The sequence below is a fragment of the Silene latifolia genome, chromosome Y, assembly GCF_048544455.1.
Source record: "Silene latifolia isolate original U9 population chromosome Y, ASM4854445v1, whole genome shotgun sequence".
Lineage (NCBI taxonomy): Eukaryota > Viridiplantae > Streptophyta > Magnoliopsida > Caryophyllales > Caryophyllaceae > Silene > Silene latifolia.
Genome location: NC_133538.1, coordinates 186,143,700 through 186,153,739, shown reverse-complemented (window position 1 = coordinate 186,153,739; position 10,040 = coordinate 186,143,700). Strand labels below are relative to the sequence as shown.

The 10,040-nt window shown below is 36.8% G+C and overlaps 1 long non-coding RNA gene across 1 annotated transcript; it reads right to left on the bottom strand.

Annotated features, from left to right (window-relative positions):
- Positions 1–865: 865 nt before the first annotated feature.
- LOC141626655 (uncharacterized) lies at positions 866–8,853 on the bottom strand. Its single transcript, XR_012536254.1, has 3 exons — positions 8,687–8,853; positions 8,190–8,248; positions 866–1,282 (listed from the first exon to the last, which is right to left on the bottom strand). It is a non-coding gene; the product is annotated as an uncharacterized LOC141626655 (long non-coding RNA).
- Between the last annotated feature and the right edge of the window lie 1,187 nt (positions 8,854–10,040).

Here is a 10,040-nt window from a genome sequence, read left to right as displayed (position 1 = left end):
GATGCATTCGAGTTAACCTTAATCGGGATCGTCCTAGACAAGTGTCAAAGAAGTGATAGAATAACATCAGGTAGCCCATAGGGACGCGTGCCATATGGCGATGCAAAGGGCTCTGCCCTGATTTGTAAAAGATGGAAACAGGAGACCTCTGGGTGAGAGAGGCATAGGGCGGTCCAAGGGGCGTCTCCTGGATGTTTAAAAGGTTATTAAAATCTCGATCGCTTTTGTTTAAAAGGTTGTCAAAACCGCTTTTGTATCAATGTTTTCGTATACGAATTGCAAGACTCCGAATAATTACTATGTTGGTAATATCTCATGTCGGATTCGGATTTGCAAGCTTGACATGAATAGTTTGTAAATAAAAGTGTAAAAGATGTATGCTTGACCGTTTCATCACCATACTCGAGTTAAATTGACATGGCATATATATTAGCCAAGTATGGCATGCAATATGGTCAAGACAAAGAGAAAGTAAAGTGAAAAGAAAGAAATTTGATATGGATTAAAATATGTTAAGTTCATTGCTTGTAATTAGTCGACGTATATCATCGTACGCGGATTAAACCGACATGGTATATAGTACTACAATAAAAGGCATAGAGAACGGTCGAAATAAGCCATACAGAACGCCTTAGGAGCGTTCTTTAGCTGAGCGTTCTATATTCTTTATAGAACGGGTTGTGGTGGCGTTTTGTATGCCTACCCTTGGAGAACGGCTGCATCTAAGAATAGTTCTCTATTATCTCTATTGCCGAAGAATAGAGAACTGTCGGGTCCACTGTATGTTCTCTTTTTCTATGAATAGAGAACGGTTTTCAAAGCCAACAGGTTTCTATTCTTCTTTGATATTTTAAAAAAAAAATCATAAAACAAATATTAGACTTATTATATAATATAACCAAATAATATTCAAAGATGTCAACAATTAAATAAAATGATCCGTCAATCTACAAAGATAATAAGATATATTACCTAAGTTAAAATAATTCATACTATCAAAAAAGTTTATACAGTGATTATTATAGTTCAACTTACACCTAATAATATATATTGTACAAATATAGTCTACAACAAGTGATTATGAGCACTTAGAGCTAATGCGATGATTTCCTTCGCCTCGTCTCTACATTCTGAACCTTAGAAAAAACAAAACCACGTACTTTCTGATATCTTTCACTTGCGTAAGCACCCATGATAGGAGTGTACTTACATAGCAAAAAACTATATCAGCAAGGAAGCACGGTCTGCCATTTGACTGAGTTGGGCACTTGGGTGTGTTCATCTGCAATCGCGAGATAGAGTAAGTGGAGAGAAGAGTTAAAAAAAACAGTCAACATTTAACACAATTTTAAGTTTGGGATAAGCTTAGAATCAGCCCCAAGTAATTGAGTACACTTCATAAATCTGTCAATTTCAAGCATAAAACTCACCTAACTGAGCATCCATAATAAGAGTGACTTTTCCCAGAAAATTACAAGCAGTCTCAGAGATCTTAACATAAATATCAAGCCAAACACACTCTTTAAATATAAATGGCAATAGCGAAGAGCTTAAGCCTAAATTTGTACTAGCAATTCACCTAAACTGTCTCATAATTGAGTAAACAAGCAACAGATGCTACTTTTTGCCAATTCAAAGTCATCTTTAAGCTTTCAAGCTCCAAATGCAAAATATTAGGTTGGGGCCATGCGTATTACTCATCTAAACCCCACAACAAAGATAAGAAGACATATGAGTTGTGAATTAATGATACGTGCATTTTATATAGTCTTTTTGACCTTTTTATGCATGTATTTCTATGCTATTATCGTAGTTTTATGCTACGAAATGCCCCGAATATGCTACTTTGGTTTGTTTTATTCTATTTGCAGGAATGGACTAGAAAATAGTGAAATCAAGCCTTTTACCGTCCGTTTAGCATGCATTTGGAGGAAGAGTGAATTTGGAGCGGGAATGTAGCTATTTTGAGATGCGCAAAGGAGTAAGATAGCTAGGCGAGCAAAGGAAGAACTTCAAATTGCTAGTGCCTAATTTAAAGAGTCATATCTCGACTTATACAATGTATTTACAGGTTATTCTAACTGGAGATGAAAGTTTGTCCTCTTGGCTTTTCAACGCCACTGGAATCGCCCTGTTTTCCCAAGTAACAAAGAAATGGCAGTCGTTTGAAGTTCGGTGTGCGAAGCAGGAATTGTGCACTGCAAAGTACTCGATCGAGTACAATTGTATTCGATTGACCCCTTTTTCTACTCGATCGAGTAGTGCCTATTTAATAAGTGCTCGATCGAGTACCTAAAGTACTCGATCGAGAGGTTTTAGCTTGGTTTTGTTCGATCGAGTTATATAAAGTTACTCGATCGAGTGATTAGCTTATATACTCGGGATTTTTAACCCGTGTTAGGTTTATTTTATGTTAATAATGACTTCCCTATATAAAGGAAGTCGGAATTAGGTCATAAACACTTTTTACTGACGCCACTCTTTACTCTTCTCTTTTCCCTAAACTTTTCCACTGTAACTTTTGCTTTTCGGGTTTTATCGCTTGGATCTTGTCGCTCTTTACGCCGGAATTCTCGTGATTGTAATCTTTCTCTCTTTTAATCTTAATCTCATACTTTGTTTGCTTTAATTCCTTTGTTCTTCCTTAATTAATTTCTGCCCTAATTAGTTTGTGTATTTTTATTACAATTTCATTATGTCATTTATTAGTTATTTCATTATTGTTATTATTGACAACATTAGCAATATGAGTAGCTAAATTCATTCATGTTGGGATTAGGGGATCTATAATAGAATAAAGACGATGTAGCGAATAGACTAGACGGCTTAGTTGTGAGAATCTGTACCCATGGCAATTTAATTATAATACCGACTTAGTTGAGTGAACGCTTCTAAGTTACCCTTTAATTTGGTTAATTTCGTTCCTGGATCGGAAGATTGGAATGAACATACCTGCTATGAACAATAGACTATCCTAATGAGGACGAAAGTTAAGTTAGTGGAATTCTAGGATAGAAAGTGGACCGGAAGGACCTTTCCGTTATCCTTCTCACAGTACATTGTCTAGGCTATTTGCAACTGAATCGATTGACTACCATGGTGAACCAAAATCCTGACATATTCTCTCTTATCTGTTTTATTATCACATTTTCTGCGTTTATTTCTCTTTCCCTTAATCTTCAGTAGCTTAGAAATCAATTAAACCCCCCATCTTGTGACCGTAGACAGACCGAATAGACAAGTAGATAGTGACCGCCTCCCTGTGGAGATCGACCCTACTTACCACTGACTTCCGTTAGTAGTAGCTAGGTATTTATTTTTGGTACTGAAACGACCGTATCAAATTTTGGCACCGTTGCCGGGGAGGCAAATATTTTATTTGCTTGTTTAGTTTTGTCTGTCTTTAGCCTCAAGGGATTAATTCCTTGAGGCAGTTCTCATCTTTTTCTTTAGTGTTGTTTTGATAAGTCTTACAGGTCCTACCTAGACAATTCTAGGTAAAAGATTGTCAAAGGGAAGGCTTGAGTACCTTTGATCTTGGCCATGGAGAGCAATGCAATGTCACTTGGGTTCATTCTAGATGACGATTTTGCTGAAGATAATGCTTACGGTGAATCTCCCCTTTTCAAGGCCGAGCTGGATGCTCTTGAAGCTGCGATTTACGGGACAGATTCCACTAAGGAGGGTGATGAGAAGACAGTTGAGTCGGTGATTTCTCCTAACACGGAAGAGGTAATATCTTCCTTTGTTAATGATTCCATCATTATGAGGGACCACACCGAGGTAGTTGACGATAATTATATTATTGTTTGTTTAAATAGTACATTGCCTCATTTGACTCATGCTTCGTATTTTAATGCTATACCCCTTCCTAGCCGGTTGATTAATTTAATAGTTTTTCACCGTACCTGTCGTCAGAAATTTGTCAACCTGAATCAGCACCCTAGATTATTGATAATTGCTCCCGCGCTCCTTTATTTTGTTGACAAATTTAGGAGATCTCATAGGAAATTTGTTAGACTTAAACGTTCATGCATGTTATTTTCCTATGTTGCTATTATACTTTGGTGCTACTTATGCTCTTGTGTAGCACATGCGCAGTTATATGATCTACTATTAAGAGCTTTGAGTTGCTTTGATTCTGACTAACTGGAGCAGCTGTTGAAGAAAAGAAGGTCGAGCTGGGACCTGACTGAAACTAGCGCTACCCGGGAGGCAACCCAGAGATTTTATCTTTAGTTGTTTTTCAAACATTGCTTTTCATTTCAGTTTTGCGTTGTAATAATTGGTTTTCATACCATAGACTATATCGTTTATGCTTGTTTTGTAGTTTTGCGGGCTGTTTTGATGCGTCTTTGCAGGAATCCACTGAGGATGACTCGATCGAGTACTTTTTGTACTCGATTGAGAACTTTTTCTGCTGAAATCACTCGATCGAGCATTTATTCTACTCGATCGAGTACCTGCCAAGGAGAAACCACTCGATCGACCATTATTCTTCCTCGATCGAGCTGTTTAAGATGCCCTTTGTTGGATTGGCTTCCTGTGACGATGTCCTGCAGCTGTTTGCGACCTCCCACGTTGCTGGCTGGTTTGGGGAGGCCCCTTATTCGCGCAATCTTGTGAGCTTTCCGTATTTACTCCTTTTCTCTTTTAGTTTGCATTTCCTTTCCATGATTTGGTACAATGGGGGCATTGTACGGTTTGGTTCGGGGAGGTTATGCATCCATATCTGTGTCTGCATTGTTGTTTTTATTGCATTTCTGTTATCACGTTTAATTTTTGGTATGGGGTGTTGTTTATTTTGTTTAAAACTCAAATCTCTTAAAAAAAATCCAAAAAATCCAAAAAAAAATTTCACGTTTATTTTTGCATATAGGTTGAGTCGGAACGGTAGATTTCTATGATGATATTGCACTGAAATTGTCTTTTTGCTTAAGCCCTGCATTTAAACTAATTATCTTTTTAGCTTTGTCTTTTTGCATTCCTACGAGTTTATGTTAAAATTTAGCTGAACAAATAAACTGGTGTCATTTGTGACCAGTTTCATGTAGGATTGTGAGTAGTTACTCCTTGCATAGCATGTTCATCAATTTGCACGTATATGAAATTCAATTACTTTTTGCCTACATACATTCGGGTTAGTGGTTGGTGTGACATGCAGGGGAGTGCTTACATTTCCCCTTTCTTTCATTTTTACCTATTTAACTCCATATTAGGCAAATTTGCCTGTGACCCTTAGCTACATCCAAATTTAGCCTGCCTTGTCAAGCTAGTTTAGATTGTGTTGCGGTATATAATTTATTGTGCCAACTTTGGCATGTATCCATTGACTTGGTGTTGGTATTTAATGAAGAAAAGGAGGATGAAAAAAAAAAGAAAAAAAAACGTGAAAAAGAAAAAGAAAAAAATAAGAAAGAGAAATCGAAAAAAAAACGAAAAAAAAAGAAACCGTGATGAAAAAAAAGAAAGAAAAAGATGTTGTTTGATGAGACGGTTTCGCTCCTATGCTTTATTTACATTTATTGAGGAGTATTTTCAGTTCGGTTTGGTGAGTTTTGTGCCAAATGAAGGGCATATGTGCTTAATTCATAATTGAGTTGGAAATGGATGTTGTTATATGGTTTTGTTTAGGTACTAGTTTGGCCGCCTATACCTCCACATTCCCATAACATGTTTTGCCTTTCCTTACCCATTGCCTCAGTTTACCATATTTTTGTAAGCCCTCGGCTGTGACAGGACCTTGTTTGGTTGGAATGTATGTACGGTAGCTAGAATTTTCTATCATATTAGTTGCATGCATGTTTATATGGATCGTAGTCTAGGTGAGCGACTATTTTTCTTTCTCTCTTACATATATATGTTAATCCTTTGCTTCATGAGAGAAGAGTGACCCGTGAGAGTCCATTAGCAAAGGTCTTGCAAGGTCGATTGTTCAGCTTTATTATAAACATCTTACAACTCGTTTGCATTTGACTGTTCGCTATAAGTGCGAGTTTGCTTGCATTAAATTGGTCTAAGTGGGAATTTGTAGCTAGCTCTGAGTTATCTTTTCCGTTCCATTAGTTTGCATTTAGTTTACTCGAGGACAAGTAAAGGTTTGGTTTAGGGAGATTTGATACGTGCATTTTATAGTCTTTTTGGTATTTTTAGGCACGTATTTCTATGCTATTATCGTAGTTTTATGCTACGAAATGCCCCGAATATGCTACTTTGGTTTGTTTTATTGTATTTGCAGGAATGGACCAAAAAATAGTGAAATCGAGCCTTTTACCGTCCGTTTAGCATTCATTTGGAGGAAGAGTGAATTTGGAGCGGGAACGTAGCTATTTTGAGATGCGCAAAGGAGTAAGATAGCTAGGCGAGCAAAAGAAGAACTTCAAATTGCTAGTGCCTACTTTGAAGAGTCGTATCTCGAGTTCTACAGTTTATTTTCAGGTGATTCTAATTGGAGATGAAAGTTTGTCCTCTTAGCTTTCCAACGCCACTGGAATTGCCTTGTTTGCCCAAGTAACGAAAAATGGCAGCCGTTTGAAGTTCAGTGCGCGAAGCAGGAATTGTGAACTGGAAAGTACTCGATCGAGTATAATTGTGTTCGATCGACCCCTTTTCTACTCGATCGAGTAGTGCCTATTTAATAAGTGCTCGATCGAGTACGTAAAGTACTCTATTAAGAGGTTTTAGCTTTGTTTTGTTCGATCGAGTGATATAAAGTTACTCGATCGAGTGATTAGCTTATATACTCGGGATTTTTAACCCGTGTTAGGTTTATTTTATGTTAATAATGACTTCCCTATATAAATGAAGTCGGAATTAGGTCATAAACACCTTTTACTGATGCCACTCTTTACTCTTCTCTTTTCCCTAAACTTTTCCACTGTAACTTTTGCTTTTCGGGTTTTATCGCTTGGATCTTGTCGCTCTTTACGCCGGAATTCTCGTGATTGCAATCTTTCTCTCTTTTAATCTTAATCTCATACTTTGTTTGCTTTAATTCCTTTGTTCTTCCTTAATTAATTTCTGTCCTAATTAGTTTATGTATTTTTATTACAATTTTATTATGTCATTTATTAGTTATTTCATTATTGTTATTATTGACAACATTAGCAATATGAGTAGCTAAATTCATTCATGTCGGGATTAGGGGATCTATGATAGAATAAAGACGATGTTGCGAATAGACTAGACGGCTTAGTTGTGAGAATCTGTACCCATGGCAATTTAATTATAATACCGACTTAGTTAAGTGCACGCTTCTAAGTTACCCTTTAATTTGGTTAATTTCGTTCCTGGATCGGAAGATTGGAATGAACAGACCTCCTATGAACAGTAGACTAACCTAATAAAGACGGAAGTTAAGTTAGTGGAATTCTAGGATCGAAAGTGGACCGGAAGGACCTTTCCGTTATCCTTCTCACAGTAGATTGTCTAGGCTATTTGCAATTGAATCGATTGACTACCATGGTGAACCGAAATCCTGACATATTCTCTCTTATATGTTATCTTTATCACATTTTCTGCCTTTATTTCTCTTTCCCTTAATCTTCAGAAGTTTAGAAATCAATTAACCCCCCAACCCCCCCCCCCCCCTCCCCTCCATCTTGTGACCGTAGACAGACCGAATAGACAAGTAGATAGTGACCGCCTCTCTGCGGAGATCGACCCTACTTCCCGCTGACTTCCGTTAGTAGTAGCTAGGTATTTATTTTTTGTACTGAAACGACCGTATCAAGTAACATGCCCAAGAGACGGAATGAGGCATAACCAAGCATATAAGTCATTAAATTTGTAAGTAAATGGCCATAATACTCTCAGTTATACAGATTGAAGTGTGTCGGGTTAGGTATAAAATCAATAATAAGCCATTTTCTTAACAAATAAATCCTGCCACATACTCCTACTAATTCACAGAGTTAGACAAACAATTATCAAACTTATTCCGTCAATAAAAGCAATATGCTTGCACAGCTGATAACATGTTTGGTGCACTATCATAACAAAATTTGTTAATTAACTGACAAGCAAAAAAAAGTATATACACAGATAAGAGATTTTATGTCAATAATGTGCATCTAGATGTGTATAAAGACGTCAATAACATACGTATATATACAATCACGACATTATTCACATCCATCATAATGCATAACTTTAAATGAACCCAACACATAAAACAATTATCTATTTACCTCAACTTCGAGAGTAATAAATCCGGAAATCGCTGAACACTCCAAAGTTGACTTGTAATCTGAACAACAAGTGAACTAAATAAGCTAATCGCTGAAGGTGTAATCTTTATCAATTAATAAGAGTTTCACAGTAGTTATGAAAAGGTTCAATTGACAAGTTTTGGTTTGATTCTCATCTTATTGAACTAAACCAACGGTACACCTTATAACAATGATTTTATTGGAAGTCAAAAATTACAACTTTTCGTAATGATATCACCAACTATATCCATTTCTGAATATCAATTGAGATCCCCAAATTAAACATAACCCTAATTTCTTCTTAATCAAATAAAAATCCCTCATTCAAATATGAACTTAAACAATATAAAACATATTCATTTCCAAGTGATCGAAGTGAAAGGAAAAAAACATACTCCGTAGTACTAATTAATGAATGAACAGTATGAATTTACAAAACTAAGAAAAAGATGAGAATTAGAAGCTAATATTTATACCATCGGTGGCGGGATCTGGTTTTGGCGGTGGCTCAAAACTCAGCTGTGTAGTATCCGTGTCGAATTGACGTCAATCCCATTTGAGAGTGGGCGAGATGGTGGTGGTTGTAGAGATGGGTTGGTAAAACTGAAATAAATGAAAAAGGGCGAATGAAGAGAAGTTTGTGTGTGTGTGTGTGTGGGGGGGGGGTGTGGGGTGTGGGGTTTGGGGTTGGGGGCTTATGATGAGAAAGCAGTAGTGGATAGAGAACAGTTAAGTTGAACACATGTTCTTTGTACTTTCAAGATAACGCTCATTCAACCGAGGTGTTCTCTATTTTTCAAAATAGAGAACAGTTAAGTTAGACGATTGTTTTTTTTACTCGTAAAAAACGCTTATTTAACTTAACCGTTTTTTATGTTGCGTTACTTATTCTCTTAATTATAGCCAAAGATGATTATGAATATGACTAAAATGCTTGTAAGTGTGAATAAAGGAAGAAAAATGATGAATAAAAGAAAAGGGTACTAATTACCCATTAATTTGTAATTAACCAACAATATCATCGAGTCACGGAATAAACTACCATGGTATAATTTTACCAGGGATGATTTTCGGAAATGTTTAAAAATTAGATGAAAGAAAATAAAATAAAATGATAAAAGTCGTAGTAAGAAAAGAAGAGATAAAAAGAGAAGGATAAAGAAATAAAAAGAAAAGATGGTGAAAGGAATGAGCGCAAACACGGCTGGACTAAGGCCTGAGAGGGCCTTAGGGTGCGAGCCCACCTGCTACATAAGCAGCCTTTGTCTTAGGCCAAAATCCGGTTTTGGGTCATTCTTCCCATGTTTTGAATCGTGTTATGCATTGTTTATGTTATTTATGTCATGAAAACAATAAATACGTGAAATAAGTGAGTAGTTTACACCCTCAAACTTACATGTTATGATGTTTTCAAAGTATACGATTATATAGACGGTTTTCTCGTTATGCGACTACTTGAGATAAAAATAAGTTTAAAAGAGTGCCTTAAAAAAGGATTTTGTTTTGAAAAGATGTTGTTTAAAAACATGTTGATTAATATGTTGAGCTGGTCGAATAGGTCGGTCGAATGCACGGCGATGGTATCAAACAAAATGTGTAAGGCTTGTGTTTACGAACGGTAGGTCGAAAACATGTGTCGGGTTTTTGACTTAGGAAGTCGGGTCTAGAATTTAGAGGGAGAAATGAGGGGGCGGACTCTCGAGTACCATAAAAAGGTGCACATGAGAGGGGTATTTATAGAGAAATTTAGGGTGGTAGGTCGGTTGAGTTTGCTTGGATGCTAAGGAGGGGGCATAACGGGCGCGCGCCACCCTGCACACCAATGAGGTC